This window comes from Notothenia rossii (assembly GCF_949606895.1).
Source record: "Notothenia rossii genome assembly, chromosome: 7".
NCBI classification, from domain to species: domain Eukaryota; kingdom Metazoa; phylum Chordata; class Actinopteri; order Perciformes; family Nototheniidae; genus Notothenia; species Notothenia rossii.
The window spans coordinates 23880086-23902995 of record NC_136905.1 but is presented as its reverse complement, the minus strand read 5'-3'; the positions used below and the strand labels follow the sequence as shown (position 1 = coordinate 23902995).

At 39.0% G+C, this 22910-nt stretch overlaps 1 long non-coding RNA gene across 5 annotated transcripts in view; it reads right to left on the bottom strand.

Annotated features, from left to right (window-relative positions):
* Window positions 1–772: 772 nt before the first annotated feature.
* The window catches only part of LOC307047396, a 111872-nt gene continuing 89734 nt past the window's right edge, over window positions 773–22910 (bottom strand). For all 5 annotated transcript variants that reach the window (XR_013810403.1, XR_013810404.1, XR_013810405.1 and 2 more), the window contains 2 exons: window positions 9332–9387; window positions 773–1179 (listed from right to left, as the gene is read on the bottom strand). This is a non-coding gene — a long non-coding RNA (uncharacterized lncRNA). The remainder of the gene's footprint in view (window positions 1180–9331; window positions 9388–22910) is intronic.

Here is a 22910-nt window from a genome sequence, read left to right as displayed (position 1 = left end):
AGGAGGTTTCTATCATTGCAGGTCAATCTGGACATGTACTATAAGTGAACCACAAACATATTGTGAAAACAGGCTTAAGAATGCACTTACTTTATAATTTAAAACACCATTGTCTCTATGACACAATGTTCATTTTACCTCTGAATTCACCACTATAACCACAGCACCCTGCAGCAAACCACTCAACTCTTAGATACTTAAAAGGCTTTTAGGCATGGGTGTGGAAGATGTTGCAATGGAGGAGGCTTCTCTACAGTGCACCACTCCTATGGTACATATGAATCCAACAAGTGTAGTCCCATGTTGTCATAACTCTGCAGTAACCATTACAATTCTTTATTCAACATTTTATTACCTCAATGTTTCGCAGAACAATACAATATTCATTAATATTCTACTTTGGGATGATAAAAAGGGAAACGATGTACATATATACCGTCACAGGAGAGCAGTACAGTCGGGCAGTATTTCTCCAAAGAGCTTTACATATTGGATGAGCACATGTCCTTAACGTTGTCTTTGTTCTCCTGAGACCAAATCGGGATCATTACTTCTTAACAGATACAGTGCAGAAGCATAAATATGTTATTTTACCAGACACTAGGGTTTTCAAAACTGTGTACTGTAGCTCTGTGAATCCTTAGATGCCTATACATTGTTCTGACCACATGTTCTCTCGCATGTACTACATGAAAACCATAGCTATGCTGAAAAAGTAGCTATTACAGTATTTTGGAAGAGCGAAAGAAAATGAATTTCTATCACGCAGGAATATCAATAATTGGCTTTTTAATTATTCACATGACAATAGTGACACACATTGTGGTTATGAACATGCAACTAATAAAAATGTTTTATTTAATGAGCAAACAAACTCATAATTCTCCAAACACATACAAAATAACATAATCCATACTGATTTCCTAATTTATATACAGCTAGGGATTTCCTCTAAAAAGTAACTCCTGATAGCCACAAGATCTTTGCTCAATTACTTAAAGTTAAAAACCTTAAATGCAGGTAAAGGAGTTATAATGGATGTTGGCAAACAAGTTGAGGTTGTGTGACGAATATTCATAACTTAAGAGATAATTCTCCATTCCGCTGTTTTCCTCTTTATCTTCATAAACTTCTTCATTTGTATGAACGTTTTTCTGCAGATCTGCAATACACGCTCACCTAGAGAGAGAAGGAGTAGACAGAAACAAAGATAAATGCATGTCAATTCATTAGTAAACAACTGTAGAATTGCAACTGTAATCTTTCAGTGACATATTATTTTCAGCATTTCAGTGCTGATGAAGCATGTGTATTTGTTACACAAGATCCCCACAGATGTATACTATTTATATTTACTGATGTGTTTTAAATGTCATTATTCACTGGCAGTCGGCATTAGAATACTGTATGTAAGAATAAACACATACATATGGACTGTATGTCTTTCATATGAATACAAGACAAAGTAAAAGTAAAAACGGAGTCTAACGCTCTTGCGGTCCCTAGAACAGTGGTTCTCAACTGGTCAGGCCTCAGGACCCACTTTTTCCTTTGTCAATAAATCGCGACCCGAAATTTTGAAACACTCAAATCTATTCAACAAAAAATGGTGCTGTAATATATATGCTTTTCAGCATACATTATTAATTAAAGTGAAGTACAGTGCATATATCCCTTATATCCCTTCACAGAACTAAAGTATTCTTTAAAAAATGGTTTAATGAGATGATGGAATCAAAGCTGAACTGTATAACATAAAAAGGCACACATGCTGAAAACCCAACCTCATAAGGGGGTGATTCTATTTTTAGAAATACTAACATATAAACTACGCATTCTGGTACACTCAGAGAAGAAAATAAATAAATAAATCTATTGCTACCCGACATATTAATAATATTTGATGCCATTGTTTGTTTTTCACTTTGTTCCGACAGCTTGCTGCTCCACACAGAGAGAAGAGTAAAGAGGAGATAGTCTGTGTGAATTACTTTAAATTGTGGGTAAGGGTAGATAGCTCCCATTGTTCTGTGACCTGTCAATCATCAAACCAGGGGTCATATTTCATTATGGGTTCATTTGTATCTGAAGTTGTACCCATGGATGTATAAAGAATAGTTCTACCGCAAAGTTATTCTTCGTGGGGACTTCCGGAAACAATCTTGATTCTGATTGGCCAGAAGACTCGAAAAAACTTCAGCAAAGATGTTTTATTGAGAAGATGATCACTACGTGACAGAAGTTTTCAAAACCATATATACGGTCTCCGGTACTTCCAGTCCAACGCCCACTGCATGCACAGCGTTAGAAAATCAGGCCTTCAAAATAAAAGTTTGACTTTTTTTCCTCAAAAAAAAAGAAATTCAATACATTTTTTCTTCACTCACACATCTGCGACCCACTGGAAACGGATCCATGAACCACTTTGGGTCACGACCCACCAGTTGAGAACCACTGCCCTAGAGGTTGATCAACTCTTTTTTACCCATGTGAACAAAGTGATTTGTTCTGACCAAGAAAACACTCATCCTAGCCTACCTATCCTTAACCAACTGCAATGTTACTCTTTGCATGAAAGCCTTAACCAGAGGACCACATATCCCTGTAGGCAATCTGCAGCCAACATTAACTTGCATTGCATCTGCGCGGAAGACCATCATCTTTATAGGGGAGTTCTGGAAGAAAATTAAGTTGCTATTCTGGGAAACCCAACATGGGAATCATTACTCAGCAGGGTAAAAGCTAAACCATGAGTCTTGAATCTCAGTGTCTATGCGAAATGAAAAAAAAGGCTCATAAATCACAACTCTTTAATACTATATTATTGAACTATAACTGACATATAAATCACTTGCAGTGTATATTATCCCCAGGGGGTATGTGTTCTTTGTACTGTCAGGCTGTCTGTCTCCCAACAAGTCAGACTGGAAGTCTTCACATCTGTATCACTGTTATTATCACAACCCTAACATGTTAGTGTATTTTAAATATCCAAAGTTAAAAGTTGGTGTCGTGTCAGAGAGGAAGGATGTCTATATGTACAGCATGTTTTTAGACTTGAGAATATACAATGAACAACACAACAGTTGGGTAGACATTTGTGTCTCACCTACATTTACAATAAAAACTGTAATACAAATAACTAATAACTTAGAAGCATTAATATTACAAACCTTTTCACACATTTCTTAGTTTCAGTGTAAGCTAAATGTACTTGTAACAGCCGTCTGAATAAGTGTGATGAGGAAAACCCCGCTATATAAAAAATATAACCTTATCTGAGAAAGAACCAATGGTAAATAGGAAGGGAAAAAATACATATTGTTGGAGTCATTAAACCTCAGAGTCAGATATTTTGGATTATTGTTTAAGACAGCAAATTAGACAAAATGACCCACCAGACTGTGTCTCTCATTCTGTATGTCAGACAGCCAAACAGTATGTGTCATCCAACAGTGAACCCTTTAGTCGTGAGTCACCATGACTAAATTCAACACTTACACACATAAGCAGCCATAAAAATGTATGTCTTTAATGCTGAACGTTTTTAAAACTTGTTATTCCTGACATTAAAACTTAACAACAGTTCTCTGCTTTTTTGAAATTGTGAGGCAAAAATATGTTGCAAGATAATATACTATCCAGAATACACAACATGCATGGTCATATTTTCAAACTTCTCGTCAATATCTCTGCGGTGACTGAAGATAACAATAGACTTTGTATTGAAATAGTGAACACACGGTTTCTAACTCTCATGAGTCTAAATGAGCAAAAACAAATACAGTCACCAATCAACATGACAACAACAAGTCAGCTCTTGAAGGGATATTGAAGTTAGAGGAACGAAAAGAGGAAATGAAGGTGTTTAAAGGAAAATCCACCTGAAACAAATTAAATGAAACCCCAATCCTGATTCTTCTCGTTCTTCCCTTGCTTTATTCAACACATTTTGCTGCCTCACTCTCTTGCACCTCGCTCCTCCCCTTTCCATTCTTTCTGTCAGTCTCTGTCTCTCTCAACATGAGCAGACAGGCAGAGACAGGGAGACTGTTGTTGTGCTTGCAGTCTGACACTATCAGCTCATAAATCCCTGTCAACAGCTTGTATGTCTCCTCTGCGCTTCTCTCTCTTCTCTCTCTTCTCTCTCTCCTCCCTCCCTCCCTCCCTCCCTCTCTCCCTCCCTCCTCTGGTGAAGGAATGGAGGAACCCATTGACCTGCCAGCTAGGGTTTGACTGGCACAGCCACACATAAACACACATTTCGGAAAAAGACAGACACAGGATGTGCTATAAATAGACAGATGGATAGATGGATAAATAGATAGATTGATAGATAGATGGATAGATAGGTAGATAGATATATAGATAGGTAGATAGATAGATAGATAGATAGATAGATAGATAGATAGATAGATAGATAGATAGATAGATAGATAGATAGATAGATAGATAGATAGATAGATAGAAAAAGTATTTAGTCAGCCACCAACTGTGCAAGTTCTCCCACTTAAAAAGATGAGAGAGGCCTGTAATTTTCATTCTAGGTATACCTCAACTATGAGAGACAAAATGAGAAAAAAAATTCCAGAAAATCACATTGTCTGATTTTTAAAGAATTTATTTGCAAATTATGGTGGAAAATAAGTATTTGGTCAATAACAAACAAACAAGATTTCTGGCTCTCACAGACCTGTAACTTCTTCTTTAAGAGCCTCCTCTGTCCTCCACTTGTTAACTGTATTAATGGCACCTGTTTGAACTCGTTATCAGTATAAAAGACACCTGTCCACAACCTCAAACAGTCACACTCCAAACTCCACTATGGCCAAGACCAAAGAGCTGTCAAAGTACACCAGAAACAAAATTGTAGACCTGCACCAGCTTGGTGTGAAGAAATCAACTGTGGGAGCAATTATTAGAAAATGGAAGACATACAAGACCACTGATAATCTCCCTCGATCGGGGGCTCAACGCAAGATCTCACCCCGTGGGGTCAAAATGATCACAAGAACGGTGAGCAAAAATCCCAGAACCACACGGGGGGACCTAGTCAATGACCTGCAGAGAGCTGGGACCAAAGTAACAAAGGCTACCATCAGTAACACACTACGCCGCCAGGGACTCAAATCCTGCAGTGCCAGACGTGTCCCCCTGCTTAAGCCAGTACATGTCCAGGCCCGTCTGAAGTTTGCTAGAGGGCATTTAGATGATCCAGAAGAGGATAGGGAGAATGTCATATGGTCAGATGAAACCAAAATATAACTTTTTATTAAAAACTCAACTAGACGTGTTTGGAGGAGAAAGAATGCTGAGTTGCATCCAAAGAACACCATACCTACTGTGAAACATGGGGGTGGAAACATCATGCTTTGGGGCTGTTTTTCTGCAAAGGGACCAGGACGACTGATCCGTGTAAAGGAAAGAATGAATGGAGCAAAGGCATTGAAGATGAAACGTTGATGGGTCTTTCAGCATGACAATGATCCCAAACACACCGCCCGGGCAACGAAGGAGTAGCTTCGTAAGAAGCATTTCAAGGTCCTGGAGTGGCCTAGCCAGTCTCCAGATCTCAACCCCATAGAAAATCTGTGGAGGGAGTTGAAAGTCTGTGTTGCCCAGCGACAGCCCCAAAACATCACTGCTCTAGAGGAGATCTGCATGGAGGAATGGGCCAACATACCAGCAACAGTGTGTGAAAACCTTGTGAAGACTTACAGAAAACGTTTGACCTCTGTCATTGCCAACAAAGGGTATATAACAAAGTATTGAGATTAACTTTTGTTATTGACCAAATACTTATTTTCCACCATAATTTGCAAATAAATTCTTTAAAAATCAGACAATGTGATTTTCTGGATTTTTTTTTCTCATTTTGTCTCTCATAGTTGAGGTATACCTAGGATAAAATTGACAGGCCTCTCTCATCTTTTTAAGTGGGAGAACTTGCACAATTGGTGGCTGACTAAATACTTTTTTGCCCCACTGTAGGTAGGTAGGTAGATAGATAGATAGATAGATAGATAGATAGATAGATAGATAGATAGATAGATAGATAGATAGATAGATAGATAGATAGATAGATAGATAGATAGATAGATAGATGGATAGATAGATAGATGGATAAATAGATAAATAGATAGATAGATAGATAGATAGATGGATAAATAGATAGATAGATAGATAGATGGATAAATAGATAGATAGATAGATAGATGGATAAATAGATAGATAGATAGATAGATAGATAGATAGATAGATAGATAGATAGATAGATGGATAAATAGGTAGATAGATAGATAGATAGATATCATCTACCTATCTACTAGATAGGTAGATAGATAGTCACACAAGGCACTCTACGAAAAGCCCTGCTTCTTTCACCTCTCTCTGTCTCCCTTCCTGACTGTCTGTCTTTTCTTCCCTCAGGCAATGTTTGCCGGCAGACAGTCAATGACAAGCGCTTCCTGTTGTTGGGGGTAAACACCCGGGTAATGAGGCCACACTGCACAGCAACCCCGAAAAAAACATGCCCACCAAGGTTTATAGCCCTCGTTCACTGCATATGATGATATATACTGTAGACATGCAATCAGGTCATGCAGGCACATACAGATCTGCGTATGCAAAGGAATCCTGCAGACAAACACAAGTGCAGACATGCATGCAGATAAACACACACAAACACACATACAGACAGCCACACATGCACATGCTTGGCTCAGACAGACTGCTAAACAAGCAGTGAGCCAACCCAGCCATGTCAGCCAAAACTCAATACCCAGCCTGACTGCACTGTTAAAGGCACGCTGCAGTGAGCTGAGGTGAGGGGGAACGAACCCGAGTCAAGCTTTTTCTGTTCCTTCTCCGTCACTAATAGTAACTCTCCAACCTTAGAAACAAATCCCAATCTGAGTGTTGTCAGTGGGAAACTCAGTTGGAACAATTTGCAGCGTGTCTCAAATCCTGACTGACTGCAGTGTAAAGTTGTGCTGTGTTGAAGTGTGAGAGCTACTGCAGTGAAGCTCGAGCTGTCAGTCTGACTGGCGTGTCAGTAACGCTGCGTGTCACTGGTAGACTTTTTCTCTGTTGAATTGATGAGCTTCTAAAAGGGGAGAGGGTTTCTGTCCAACCTCTTAGCCTTATGAGCATGTCACTTGTGACACAGTAATCAATGTATAAGTGGAAACATAAGGAACTTAATACGAATTTAAAGTAAGGTCTAAACAGTCTTTTTATACCTGTCATACCATAACTGTTGTAGATAAGTTATGTTGCAATATATGCACATAATCAAATAAATGTGCTTGGCCATAAATGCGTTGGCAGTTAATACTCCAGTCTCAGGAGCCATTAAAACTGAATCAAAGGTCTCCTAGATACATGTTATGACTTGTGTATTACGTGTAACTTATAAGAATGTGTTTTTAACATTTTTTATAGAGCTGGGATCATATTTCTATTTACTTGTCTCTGTCGTATGTCGGGAAAACACATCCCGCATCTACTATATGCCCACAGGAAGCGAATTGATGAAACTGATATCATCTTTTCATGTGACCTTGGATATGGCAGCAAACAGTTGTTTATTTTTCTTCTTCTTTTCATATTTCTATCATTTGTTCAAGAAATATTAAGATGGCTTTGAAGGAATCATTCTGAGGTCAAATATATAGCGATTTACCCAACCACTACAACAAATCATAAATGTTCATTCTGGTCTTGTTCCGTCCAATAAAATGTTATCCAACTTGATACTGTCATTTGAGAATAACATCTTTCTGGTCCACTTCCTCAAAATATCGTCTACATATCAAAGCTTGAAGAGTCTTCCGTGTCAAATACAAGTGATTCACTCAAGTCTCATCTTATTGTGTTATCTTTGGACAGTGTGGCGCTGCCTGGATCTCATGTGTCACAGGGACAACAGGGAAGCCTGTGGTGAATCATCAGCCTACCAAAGTGGAAAAGCTAGAAAAGGCTTTGAGCAATTGTTTTTCTTCAGAGTTTGTAATGTCCGAAGAACATCAAATGATGTTTGATCAAAGTGTCCTTAACTTGGGCAAAAACACTATGTACACTGCATGTGTTTCTGCATGCACACATGTCTGGCTCTCCATGTGTGTGGCTCGGAAATGGCTGACAGTGAAATATGTGACCAATTCTAATTTTAATTGCCAATGAAAAAGGCCCTCAATATTTATGGGTTCTGTCCAGACGAACTGAGGAGAAGGGTTTAGGCATGAAAGCATATTCCTTATCACAATTAAAAAGTGCTTTAACACGACTGAAGCCCTTTGAAGTTAGATTAGCAGTAATATTGGACAGATCGACTGTGGCTTCAAACAATGGAAACTGAATGGTGGAAAAGAAATGATTTAACACAGCCAAAGGTAACGCTTCCCTTTCGGTGTCTCTTTTTCTACCCTGGAATTAGCCTCATGCTATTTTTTGATAGATTTTCTTGTGTGGAACTACTATTATTGTATTTCTTTTCAAAATGAAATTACTTCACGTGCATGACAAAAATATACTTGGACTCCAACCTATAGGGACTTGATTGAGGGAACCAAAGAAGAAAAGAAGAAAAAATAATTTGACAGCACAGTTCTGGCTCGTTATTCAATGCCTTTAAAGCCTGGAGTGAAATAAAAAAAATGACTCAATTTGATATAAGTAACAGCTTCTGAAGAACAGCAAACACAATGAGTTTTGAATCCACAAAAGTGTCTTCATTTTAAGGATCTGAAACCATATAGTAACTGTGTACAGGTCAACCATATATGCAAACACACACAACCCACACACAAATATACACAGACAAACAACTGTAAACTTGTAAGTAAAAAATCCCATGAATATAGAAAATAAATGTGATTCAGCCAGTTACATAAGGACATACAAACCCATGGGAAGACAGGGCTGCAACCGAGAGCTGTGTAATTACAGAGAATAAGAGGAGACAGAAAGAGAGAGAGCTTAACCCCAGGCACAGAAGCAGGAAGTGAGAGAGAGAGAGAGAGAGAGAGAGAGAGAGAGAGAGAGAGAGAGAGAGAGACAGAAAGGAAAGGTGACAAGGTTGAGACAAACCCTCCCATGTTAACCTGAAAGAGAGAGGAGGAACAATGGGGGAAAAACAGCAAACAGTGAGCAGCTGCTGAGGATTTACGTGCTGTAAATAATTCATGCAATCAGCTGTAGGAGCACAGATACACAGAGAGACATGGAGACAGAATAAAACAATCGGGGGTGCAGAGAGAAAGAAAGATGTGCAAATACAGACAGGTATTGTATACTGTAATAGACAAAAAAGAAGGAATGTAACACTTACCCTGACAGTCCTGTCTAGACCTCAAGATCTTCCCTCTGACTCTCACTCTGCCCCACCTGGGGGAAAAAACAATAACTCAGTTTACATGTGTCATTCTCTGGTTACATGCACAGCATCAGATTCCTTCTTACATGTTACACGAGCCAACTAAACCTGTACCATATAAGTCATTTTATACCTTCTTTGATCTTTTTGTCTGTCAGCCCTAGACATAATGCTAGGAATGTATTATCCTTCATAAAGGTATTTGTATATACTGTAACTACTGGTCTGATTTTTATTAAACTTGGTGGGAGGGTGTAACATGGGCCAAGGAAGAACCCATGACATTTGGGAAAGGATGTGGATCACAGAGCTGATACACAGACCATGTTTCACCTACATTAACATTGCAGACTGCAGCTTCCCATGAACAGCCCCTATATAAAACAGTTATCAGTATGTTATGGCATTTGGATAAGAGTGCAAATGCCTTCAGTTTTGACTTCTACCATGCTGCCTGGGACATTGCAAAAACAAAAACTGAGCAATCCAACGTGGCTGATTTCTCTAAGAAGGAATGTATGAACTTTAGCTACATTCACTGATTTCAAATGTCCCCGTAGGCAATAGACTGAATATTATCACAGGAAATGAACTGACACAGTTTGCAAATTCGAGCAGAAAACACTAATGTCAAATTTGACATTCAAATGTCATGGATTATATTTATAACAGCAGTACATATATATACAGCTCTTCCTGTTTAAGTGTTATTTTTAGAATTCAGGTTGATTACAATTATTAAGTACATTTGATGAGCCCAATTGAATGTGTTTCATCAGTCTCTACACAATTATCCATACTGACTTGTTAGAATTAATCATTTACCATTACACTTAAAAGGAAAATATAGAGCCTACAGAAATATAAACGTTCTTGAATGTATGATTAGATATAAAAGACACATACAAATAAACAAATCGCCTAGTAACAAAATATTATACACTCAAAAGTAAATGTTTCTTCAGTATGATTTGGTTATTTAGAGCCTAACTTCTAAATAATGTCACCACTTGTGTTGCTTTCCTTTTTTCCTCTGTCACACACAACTATTAACGACTGGGTAATGGGTATGGATCAAATAGTAAAAAACAACATAAAAATAACAACCTCATTGCACTCTTTCTTTGTTCAGTTATACAGTCTGACGCCCAGGAGCTTTTTGAGAAGATGCTGATCCACAAATTCCCATGGGTTTGCTGGGACTGGACCAAAGCCAGTGGAAATTGCAAACAAACACTGGAGCTGCTGTGTCTGATGTGAGCACAAACAACCTCAAAGCCCTCGTTTTCACACGTCACATCTGTGTGTGTGATTGTGCATGTGCTGAAGTGTGCGTGAAGCATAAGTGGGAGAAAGTGAGAAAGAGATTGTGTGCGCGTGTGATTGTGAGGCCTAGAAGGCGTTTCAAAGGCATTACAGCATTAGATTTATGAGGGCATTCGCAGTAACACTGGCAATTAAACAAAGATCCCAGCTCCTGTCAAAAGTTCATATTAGGTCTTACTGTGGCGGGGGTGTGGGAGGGAGAGCGAGTGTGCAAGAGGGGATAAGGGTAAAGGAGGTGAAACTGGCAGACAAGAGAGAAACAGAGAGACATTGAGAAAAAGATCCAGGGAGTAAAAGGAAACAAATAAAAAACAATTGCAAAATGGGGGGAGAGAAAACTCTTATGACAGGCCAAAGGCGAGAAAGGACACAGCCAACGATTCAAAGAGCAACCGAGAAAAACTGTTACTGGCTCTCCCCCCCCCCCCCCCCCCCCTCCTGTCTCTCCACCCCATGGTTACAGCGGCCAAGCCCACACCACATTATGGGTCCCTGGGTTTTTTATAATGGCTGGGTGTGTTCTGATCCAGCTCTAAAGTCATCGGCAGTTAAATCCCATGCCTAATTAGTGGTGGGAACCCGAATGAAAAAGGGAACAAGCCAATTTGGTTAAGGAACAATTAAACATCAGTGAGGGAAAACAATATTGCCAAATGATATTTCTCATTATGGGGTGTGATGGTGCCACATAACATGTACTTGTGAGAGTGCAGATTTTAACCATCACTGAGAATATGCTTCACATTTCTTCCTCCTTTCCTTTTTTTTTTTTTCACAGTACATGTACTATGTAACAAAATGGTTTCTCTGCATTTGACCCATCCTAGTGTTAGGAGCAGTGGGCTGCCATTATGAACGGCGCCCGGGGAGCAGTGTAGGGAACGGTGCCCTGCTCAGGGACACCTCGGAAGCTCTTGGTCTTGAACTGGAGACCTTCCAGTTGCCAAGCCAAGTCCCTATTGGCTTCGCCACCACCGCCATGTGTTTCTCTGCTTGATACATTTTATCTGTAGCTTTAACTTGATCATTTCAATCAAAGTAAGTCTATAGACAGTAAATAAGAATAGGACATATGTACCATGATGTCAACCATTGGTTTGTGGACTAGGTTGTTGAAGCTTAAAATGTGACATTTTTGCTGCTGCCATCTTGGTTTTTGGTCTTCCCCCTTTTGTTTTCTTGGAAACAGAAGTGGCATGAAAGGGTGGATCAAACCAAAATATGAACATGTTTATGCGACCACATTGTTAGTCAGTTAAGTTTCATGAATAAAAAGCTGAGAAAGAGTTAAAGTTCTAAAACAAAAACCAAGACAATGTAAGAATGACCTTTCAATCACAAATAAGCCCCATTGTCAAGCATACGCTGCCATATCGTCTTTTTTTTTACCATTAACACGACAAGAATTTATAAAATGAATATAATGTGTTGAATTGAAGAAGACTTGGAACTGGCGATTTAGACCATAAGCACCATTAGTTGAATGTTTACTGAGAGAATAAATAAAATAAGTCATAGGGTAATTTTCTCATATACTTCTATTTCATTTGACCTGTTCATGGAATAATGATGCAGGTTTAAGGTACTTATACATCAGCTTCACTTTTAATAACAATGGCAAAATGTGTTCCCAATTGGCTAGACATGCCTTGAGAAGGGTCAAAGGATACATATGTTAACAATAAAATATGGAGCGATTAGTCTGCAGAAATCACATATGTTACAAGTGTGGATATTTGTATTGCTTCTGAGCTTACAGAACAGAATGTGTGTGTGATACCACTTCAAACTAAATGTCGCATTCAAACATGTCAGTTTGAGATTGAGTGTTCAGCTAACAGATGTGTGTGGTGAGCAAAGCTTTGAAGCCCACAAATGTGTTGAAAACATGATGTATAATATCATAATGATATGGTTCCATACAGAAAATCTTGTGCAAATGGAATTTCATTTTCTTAGCTCGCGTGCATTTTTTGCTCAAATTTGTCACACAGTGCTCTTCCAGTAACTAGCACACGCAGAGAACCATTACATTTCATTACATTGCATTTAGCTGACGCTTTTATCCAAAGCGACTTACAATCAGTGCGTTCGACCAACAAAATACAAACTTGAAGAAAACAGAATCATATAAGTACATCAGGTTTCATAGAGCTAAAACATTTCAAGTGCTACTCAACTGGCTTTAGATAAGCCAGCCCTTTATTAGTATATAAGTGCTTTGTTAATAGTTCTATCGCTCGAAGTGGAGTCGAAAGAGATGAGTTTTCAGTCTGCTCCGGAAGATGTGTAAGCTTTCTGCTGTCCTGATGTCAATGGGGAGCTCATTCCACCATTTTGGAGCCAGGATAGCAAACCCACATGTTTTTTCTGATGGGAACTTGGGTCCCCCTCGCAGTGCGGGTGCAGCGAGCTGTTTGGCTGATGCAGAGCGGAGTGCACGTGTTAGGGTGTACAGTTTAACCATGTCCTGGATGTAGGAAGGGCCAGATCCATTCACAGTATGGTACGCATTGTCTTGAAGTGGATTCTAGCAGTTACTGGAAGCCAGTGAAGGGAGCGGAGGAGCGGCGTGGTGTGGGAAAATTTAGGGAGGTTGAAGACCAGACGAGCAGCTGCATTCTGGATGAGCTGCAGAGATCGGATGGCACATGCAGGTAGACCAGCCAGGAGGGAGTTGCAGTAGTCTAGGCGTGAGATGACAAGAGTCTGGACCAGAACTCAGCTGGGGACGTATTCTCCTGATGTTGTAAAGCAGGGGTGGGGAACCTCAGGCCCCCGGGCCGTATAGGGCCCGTGAGACAATTTGGTACGGCCCTCGAGGTAACTTATAAACACACGCAAAAAAGAAAAAATTTAGAGAAATCTAGACCGCAAAAAAATTAAACAAGCGAGTGCCTGTTTTTCCTAGCCAAGATCAGGGTCCTTGAACACAACACGAGCCTAACCTGTCATCACGTGGTATATGTCTCGTCTGACAGGGGTGCAGTTCTGACGGAGAGCACCAGAACGCCACTCCGGCACTTCCAAAAATTGCAGTACCCATAAGGAGCCGTACACATGCCGCTGTTTTTGCGTGGCTGGGTCTTTAGTTGAAAGCCCAGTGGTGATCTGTTCATCTGTCATACTGATCATACAGTCAATAACTTTGTTGTTATTAGCATCTGGTTAGCTAGCTATGCTAACAAATATAAGAAGCTTTTTCTCCAACCAGTGAGGTAAAGACACATCTTTATATTATCATTATAGTTATAAAAAAATAAGAGAATAAAGTAAACAGGTATAAAATACTATATGACAGTAAAAAAAAGTTGTTATTAATAAACAAGAATACAGTTTGAAAGGAGTGATTTGTAAAATATCCATAAAGAAAAAATAAATATCTGCTTACAGTTCTGTTTCATATGGGTGTTGAGAGATGTATCCAAAGATCTCCTAATGTTGCTCTTAAAGTGCACCAGATTGATGCTTTTAACTTTTTTTTTAAATCTTCCCGGGGGAGCATGCCCCCCGGACCCCCCTAGAGGAGGTTAGGTCCCCCCCCCATACAATACATTTGCAGTTTCACACATCTTGTGTCCATATCTTTCTGTTTTGGTGGTCATGCCACAACCGTGCACGTGAGTCATGGTGAAATATCTGGATTAAGAGGTTGCTTTTTCTTTGCACAGCATGAAAGAAAGGCGAAATTAATGGGCTGTGATTTTAGTATTTTTAAGGAGAGGTCAATCATTTGTACGGCCCTCGGAGGATATTGTAAAAATTGAAATGGCCCTTGAGACAAAAAAGGTTCCCCACCCCTGCTTTAAAGTAACAGAAAAGCCTGGCACAAACAACATATTTTACTGGTCGTCGCACAGTTTGGCCTTTAAGACTTGTAAGAATATGACTTTCTCTTGACGAACACTATTTACAAGGGAAACAGTATCTGTGTTGCATCTGTAACTCCATTCTCAAGTGCTGAGAAACTTCCCCTTTAAGATACAACCCAGACTCACATATTTCTTTGCCACTTATTTCTTCATGAGCCTCTCGACTGTGGCTCATGAAGAAATAACTATCTTCATAAAATTCATGGATTTGATTTTTGCGGGCTAAACTCAGCTATGACATAAGAGGCTTAAATGTCCACTTAACTCAGATTGTAGCAATCTGAGTTAGATCTGAGTCACATTTTCATTGTTGACATTGCTTATGTCAACGATGAAAAATGTTTTAAATTCATTGACCAATGTCGCTTGTCACAAATGTAATGTGTTTTTGGATTAGTACTGGATATACTTTTTGGAGCAAAATGTTTGAATCTGTCTCACTGCACAGCGCTGTGCTTTAAATCATAGCATGTGTTTCTAGGCACACGTGTGCAAGAGTTCATTGCCAGAAGCAGAAAGCTACACATGCTGTAAATCTCTCACGAGACGTTTAATAACATCTGAACTTGTGAAACTATTAGTTCAAAGACCGGCTCCATGATGTGGCACAGTGACACAGCAATCTATCATCAGACTGCTGCATTAGGACTGCAGAAGGTGGCTTATGTTTGTCTTTATTTTAAGTGATCTAAGCTGCAAGCATTTATCTTTTACAGGAATGAGTCAGTTCTTGATTATAGGTCTTTGCTAGTCTCCAGGTGAAATTAATCCCATTACTTACACATTTTTTTGTCTTCTCCTGATCTTATCCATCTCTGACTTATAGTTCCCTCTTTTTTTAAAGTGATTGTTCTTGTCTCCAGTCTTCCTCAGTGTTATGTTAGAAGCCAAATGTGCTGACTCGCAGCATGGCTCTGATGTCAACATGCTGGAATGCACAGCCGTTTCAGAGGGGTGGAAAGGCGAGTTTATATTTGATTGACAGGTGGTGAGTAAGGCTACTGAGTGGCGGAATGTGCTAAAGCAAGAAAGAACATGGGGGGGGTTGAGGGATTATGAGTGATTGACGGTACCTACTGAGCAATTAGACTGAGATTAATTGGTTGGTTGTCACTTCATTGGACTGTTATTAGCCTAGCTGCCTCTCTCTGGAAACCATTTAAATGTGAGCTAATTGACGTAATTGTTCTGCAGATGACAGAACTCCTGTGGTATTACAGAACACACTTCGCTTTTCCTCAGTGGGTTAACAATGGAATAAATGGTAATTGAGAAAATGTTGCAATTTAGAGAGAGGAGGCAGCAGCAAAGGAAAGGAGAAAGGGGAAAAAAGAGGTTAAAAATAAAAATGTAGAAACATTATTGTGTGTGTGCACAAGTGAGTGAGTACAGTATGTGTGTGCATGTTCCAACAGCATGGAGTTGAGGTCATGGAAACTTAACCACATGTGTCTTTTGGCCTGTGGATTAGCCTGGACATGCCTCCACTTTGGCTGGAATTAGTTTATATCACACACACACACACACACACACACACACACACACACACACACACACACACACACACACACACACACACACACACACACACACACACACACACACACACACACACACACACACACACACACACACACACACACACACACACACACACACACACACACACACACACACACACACACACACAAGTTTAGGCTTGGTAATAAGATCAGTGTTTGAAATGACCTTGAGAGGCTTTTTCTATAAAACGATTACAAAGTGTATAAATGATCCATCCAAAGCACATATCACATCATACATATTCTTGTAGCTGAGGCTCATTGTGTTTTTATGATCTTACTAACTCATACACTTCAAATGTTGATACAGCTTTTAATATTTAAATGTGTGGTAAATATTTGATCATCCGTGTATAATTAATGCATTACTTTTGGTATTATTGTCAAAGAAAATAAATAAATATATATATATATATGTATTATTTAATTTTTTTAACCTCCGTATATCTTGCCTAATAGAATATTTACACTTTTGCAACATGCATCTCACAGCAGATTAGAAGGAGTCAGCCTCAGAAATGAGCTGTCAAGGAGATAAGATGACATCAGTAGCATTCAGGATTTTGCCGAGTTTGCAGTACCATTCATTAAAAAGGCCTCAGATAATGTGATAAAGTGAGAGCAAAACATGTGTTTTTCAGAGATGTAATTCAAACCAATTAAGGATAGTGTCTTTTCTCACAAAATCTCCGGGATGATCAACACGATAAACAAGCAGAAGATAGGTTCAAATACATCTACTGCTATACAGGGGTTTTTCCATTTAATAGCAGCTTCTCTGCTGTGTTTACAACCAGTCCGACTGCTTTTGAGATTCTTTAGATCCTGATGATCTGAAGAAGGGGCTAAATGGCTGCACATATTTCAAACATTGTATCTAAGAGATACAGCAGAAGTAGTCAAATATGTTGTAAGGACTCATAATACTAAAAACATATTCTCTACATCTTCAAACCACTCTTGTATCTCTATTTAACTTTGCATTCAGCCTCGACACATACAGTACATATTTGCAAAACATGAAGCTTAACTTGTTCTTGTTTTAGAGTTAAGGTATATTACTTTAAACTGAGTAAACAATATCTTTGTGACATATTATTACAGGGCTATTAAACTAAATTATGTGCAGACAAATCATACCCCCCATCTGGACATATTTAAAAGGTGTTAGAATAAGCATATCCAAATGTTTTTATTTAAGAGATATAATATTTGATCATGAAAACTACGCGGTTTGCATGTTTTAAAGACATTAACGTGGTGACAGCTAGAGTTTAAGGGAGTCTAAATTGCTGAACATGTTTCTTGCTGGGTACTGTACATCCTCTAAAAAGATAAAAATCACACCCACCACCTGGAAAGAATTACAGTAGTTTACAGTTGAGCATATCTTTCCCTCAGTGAGCAGGAAATGGCTTATTTCTCTGGAGTAGACCCTGTCCCAGCTAGGGAAGTGGCTAACCACATGAAGCTAGTGTGATCCAGTGTGTTTACACTCAGTAATTTGCACAGGTGAGAGGCTGGGCTGCCGGGGTGAACACAGCAGAGCCTTGTGCACTCCACCAGTACTAAGGGAAAGGAGGACGGTTGGAAAAGTCATGAATTCATTTCATTCATTAATCCCAGACTAAGATTTGTCAAGGTTGTAAATCACCTATATAAAACAAATACTCCAAAAAGTGTTATAAATAGAAGTAATATAGTTGTTTTAAGGGAGCACAACTGTAAGATTAAGCTAAGTACAGCAATTTAAAGGAGTGGAATATGTCTTTAATTTGACTAGTATTTGAAAAGGGGTGATACAGTATGCACTGACTTTAAGGAAGTCTGGTTATGGAATTGAATAGCTGAAGTCACTTTTTAGGAGGAAAACTGCCTAAATCAACACCTGTAAAAGAAAACCCTGGAATGCACCACGAACAGAATGTGTTTTTAATTCAAGACAAACTGAGCTGAGATAATATGTTCGCTGCAGTGATGTCACATGAAAAATACAGTAGAAAAACATTATGGTCATAAAGACAAATGGAAATGAACTTATTGGAGCTGAAGTCAACAAATATGTGATATTGTAAATGTTTTATTTTGCAGCAGGTTGGACAGGATGGAGACACTGTTCCTTTAAAGCCAACCAGTCAAGGGTTTAATCCTGACTGGGGTCAATGAGTTTATTTTTAGAGTTTGCGTTTTAAATATTTGTGTAGCTTTTAACCAGGACGTTCCATTTCCCTGCAGCTCAAAGACAAATCAGGTAAATTGGACTGGAAAGGAACTCCCTGTAGCTTGCAAGGCTAAAAATATAATTTAGCTGAATAAATCATAGTCGCATTTTAGTTGAAAAAGATTATATTTTTGCAAAATGGATGTGTCTGTTGAAGCTAATCTCACATTTGTGCTAGCCTGGTTTATTTTCTTGGCTTTTATGAGGACAAGTGGCCCTTCATTAGGTCTTGTGATAATGTTGTGGAGGCTGTCGCTGGCAGGGCGAAGACACACAAAAGTGTCAGTGTGACTCCATCACATGAGCCTTGTAGTGGCACAGAAAGATAGACAGAAACAAGTACACACACACACACACACTACACACACACACACACACACACACACAACACACACACACACACACACACACAGCACACACACACACACACACACACACACCCACACACACACACACACACACACACACACACACACACACTTGTAAACAAACTGGAATACCTCCGCCAGCTCTAAATAACGATTATATTTTTTGTGTGAGCTTAACTCTGATTCATCCATCTAAAACGTGTACAAGGTCAATTCCTATGCATCATTTTAGTTCACTGCCCTTTACATCTTATTGCAAGTCTCTCCATTTCTTCATTATCACTTCTTAATGCTACCTCTCTGATCTTCATCCTTTCATTCACTCTCTTGATTTCAATTGATCTGACATTGCTGTGAGTTGTTACCTTTTTCCTCTGTCAATCTTTCACTTAACCTCAGTCTTTCTATCCACTTCAAGGTTACTTTATTCTGCATTGCTTTAATATATTGCACAGACAATCTACATCCATCCATCCATCCATCCATCCATCCTTCTGTGGATTTGCCTCTGTTATGAGGTGATTTAGTATTGTTTACAACTCCCCCGCCCTCTCTTCTCCTCCAATCATTGGTTCATCCATCATCATCACTGATCGTCCATCACTGGTACAGCCATTCTGCCATCTTGTTTCATCCGTCTTTAGTAACGGATGTGTGTGCCTACCTGACTCTCTTCCATGCTGTTTACTGACCGTCCTTGTGTTTTTGCACTACTCTCCTTCAACTCTTCAGGCTGTCCTATTTATTTGAACTTCTTCCATCCGTTTCGATCGATCAATCCATCGCTCCATAGCAGACTTTTTGAAGTTTGCTTTTTATATAAAAAATCACCTACTTTCTCTAAATTCCATCCATCCATCCAGCTTTCTCACCTGTGTCAAAAGTGAATATGTTATTGCTAGCTCTTTCATTATCCTCTCTTTTTTGCCATTGCTATTCACATGTTTCCCTCGCTCTAAGACAAGTTATTTGAGGTTATCTAGGTTTGTTTATCCAACATTTCTCATCTTATCCTCCTTTATTCCCTGCCGGACCACTTTTCCGTCTGTTCCCTCTCCCTCTATCCATCTATCCATTCTATCCTGTCTAACCTAAAAGTTCATTCTGCAACTCCCTCTTTCTAAGATCACACACACGGACAGACCATGTGGTCGATGCTTATATCTCTCTTAAGATGAAAGGCAAACAAAATCACAAATATCTGACCACAACAAACCAGGCCAGACAGCCAACACCGCCCATCATGTGGAAGTTTAAAGTGAGACTGAAGGCATATGCTTACACACACAAATAGTCATATTCACACGTACAAACCCTGTCATCTGTCCATCTCACACTTCAGAGTTTATTTTTCTGAATTATTTATGCAATGCACTTCAATTCCACTTCGCACCCTTGCATCTGACGGACCGGCTGCCCTTTGTTTCTTCTCAAAGGTTTAGAATTGCATAGACCTTAAGCTTAAATGGAAGAACAGATGAGAGCAAGCGAGAAGAAACACAGCTACGGTAATAACCTGATTTCGCCTCAGTTGGTTTAGATTTAAGGAAGGAATAGTGTGTCAGAAAAAACAGCGGGCGCTCCTGTCTCGATAATATGCCAGATTTTTTGAGAGAAAGAGGTGAGATAGGGAAGGAGACAGAGATTTAAAAGAGAGAAAAAGTGAACAAAGAGAGATAGAGACAGTGAATCACACCCCATGCCAATAACATGAGGTGAACTGACACAAAGACACAGATACACCATTGAGAAAAAGAGTGCGCTAGAGAGGGAGACAGGGAGATGGAGAAGGACGAGTGGGAGGGTATTAACAGTGAATACATTTCCAATAGCGTTGAGATCAACTGTGCCGGAGCTCAAACAGAAATAAAGACCTTGCCTCTATAATTTAAAACCTCTTCCTAGAAAAAACATGTTACAATATGGCTCTTAATCAGTCAGAAAACATTGAAATGTACCTGACACCAGAGAGCAAGGGAGAGAGCCTGACAGCAAGACAGGCAGGGACAGAGAGGCTTATGGGTAAATACAGTGCTGCACGCCACTAAAACCACACACATGCAGCCAGTTGATTACCCCAGGTGTCTGTATTCACACATGAGGAGCATTTGAATTTTAAACTCCTCCAAAAACATGTGTCAGCCCTCACTCCATCTGTCTGTCACCACCGCTAACACCCCGACAATAGCACGAGCACAATTAATGTAAAGCTGCGTGGATGTGCCAATTTACCCCCAATTTCTGCTCACAGCGTCAGACTTTCTTTCAAATGTGTATTTTTTTAGCATAATATATGAAGGCGTGCCATTTTCCCTGCCAAACGCATCTCCATATCAACGGGGTTGTCCCAATTTGCCTATTTTGAAGCACATCCCAATTCCGTGCTAAAAACATTACAGTTTTAGCTGCTGTTTTCAAATGAATACCTCCACTGGAAAAAGAGTTACTATGGTCTACAAAGATGTTCAATTTGGCAACTGATATTACCTTTTCTACAATTTTGGTTTTGTTTCAGCAAGCATTTCAAAAAGTATTCTACTATTTTCTTTCAGCGATATAACTACTTTCCTCTATATATACATGTTTTATCATTGTAAGTGCTTAATAATATTAGCTTCATTACTTCAGCAGTCTCTCAATTGTAATAATTTGTCAACCTTATACTTATTGTTTTTATGGTAAAGGAATTTCTCCCTTGTTTCAGTGCTGTCAGTAATATGCAACACCTGTAAATGGAAAATATCTCAGAAATATCTGTGGTAATATCTTGTATGATGATAATATTAGCATACAGCTTATTCAAAAAGACCTGAATAAAGAGTTAACATAGCTCTTTCATTGGGCTGAAAGTAGAATTGCTTTCTGTGCGGTTGAACCACCAACAAGGAAACTTACAGGCATAATACAAACAAATAAGAATGACTTGTCAGTGGGGTGACAAAAGGGAAAACAAGTATTTTAAAGACTTAAACATGTTACCTTAAGCTTTCAAGATGAGGGCAAATTAACTTTCACAGCTTGTATGTGGAATCTAGCAGTGGGTGCTATTTTGATCAAAATTAGGTTGGAGTAGAGCCAACAGCTAGAAAGATGTAGTCTTTTAAGTTATTAACTAGTGATGTTCAAATAATTCCCAACATTAAAATACAGTTGTAAAAACACCAATGTTCTCTGTTGTTGGGACTACTGTTGAATTTTCTATACATTTTTATTTTAAGGAAAGGGATTGAATCTAAAATTCCAACCAACAGTTTTGGAAAAGCCAGGTTTGAAGGGCAAGCTTAACAGTGTGGTTATAACTAAGTAAAATTCATTAACAACCAGTGAGGTTTTAGGGTTTGGTTGCTGTATTCTCTTTCCACAGGAGATGAAAAACATAATGCACAGCACTGGCCTTGTGCAAAATATAATGAATCCAACTTGATTTAATTAACATAACATTATTCTGTAATCAGAGCCAGCTGTCAGGCATTCTGGTAGGAGAGAAAGATAAATGACTAAAAGAAAAATGCAATGCTGTTATCTGTTTATCCATTGTCTGGTTTGCTTAAATCCATGCTTGAATTATTGCCTGTAGGAAAAATAAATTATATGAAGCTCTTTTTCCCACTCATTATCCAGTCATCCATCAATCATCAAGCTCTCTTCACCCTGCTGAAAAAGTCCATAGGCAATGTATTTTTTTCCATCTTGGCCCTATTTAGGTAGCACATAACTTTGTAGGAATTGGGTGCCTTGTGTATATGGTTGGACATTACTAAAAGTGATGTTGTGTCATTCAGTTCATCTCATAACAATTTTCACAGTGCTGTACAGTTGGCTGCCAACAAGCAGGCTGACCGGGGACTTGACATCACAACACTTTTCCAGATCCTATGGTAGCAATTGTGATACAAGAAGTAAACTTAGTAGTAGTAATACTAATTTGGTAATACCTGCAGTTAATAGCAAGGCAAGGCAAGTTTATTTATATAGCACATTTCAACACAAGGCAATTCAAAGTGCTTTACAAAAATGAAAGACATTAATAGCATTTAAGAAACATATTATAAAATGACATTTAAAAACACTCATTTAAAAGCAAAGATACATGAATCACAGTTACAGTGCAGTTTGAGATATACACATCTGAACGAACCCCCCTTTGGAAAATTATAATCTGACCCCATGGTACCTTTTAGTTTT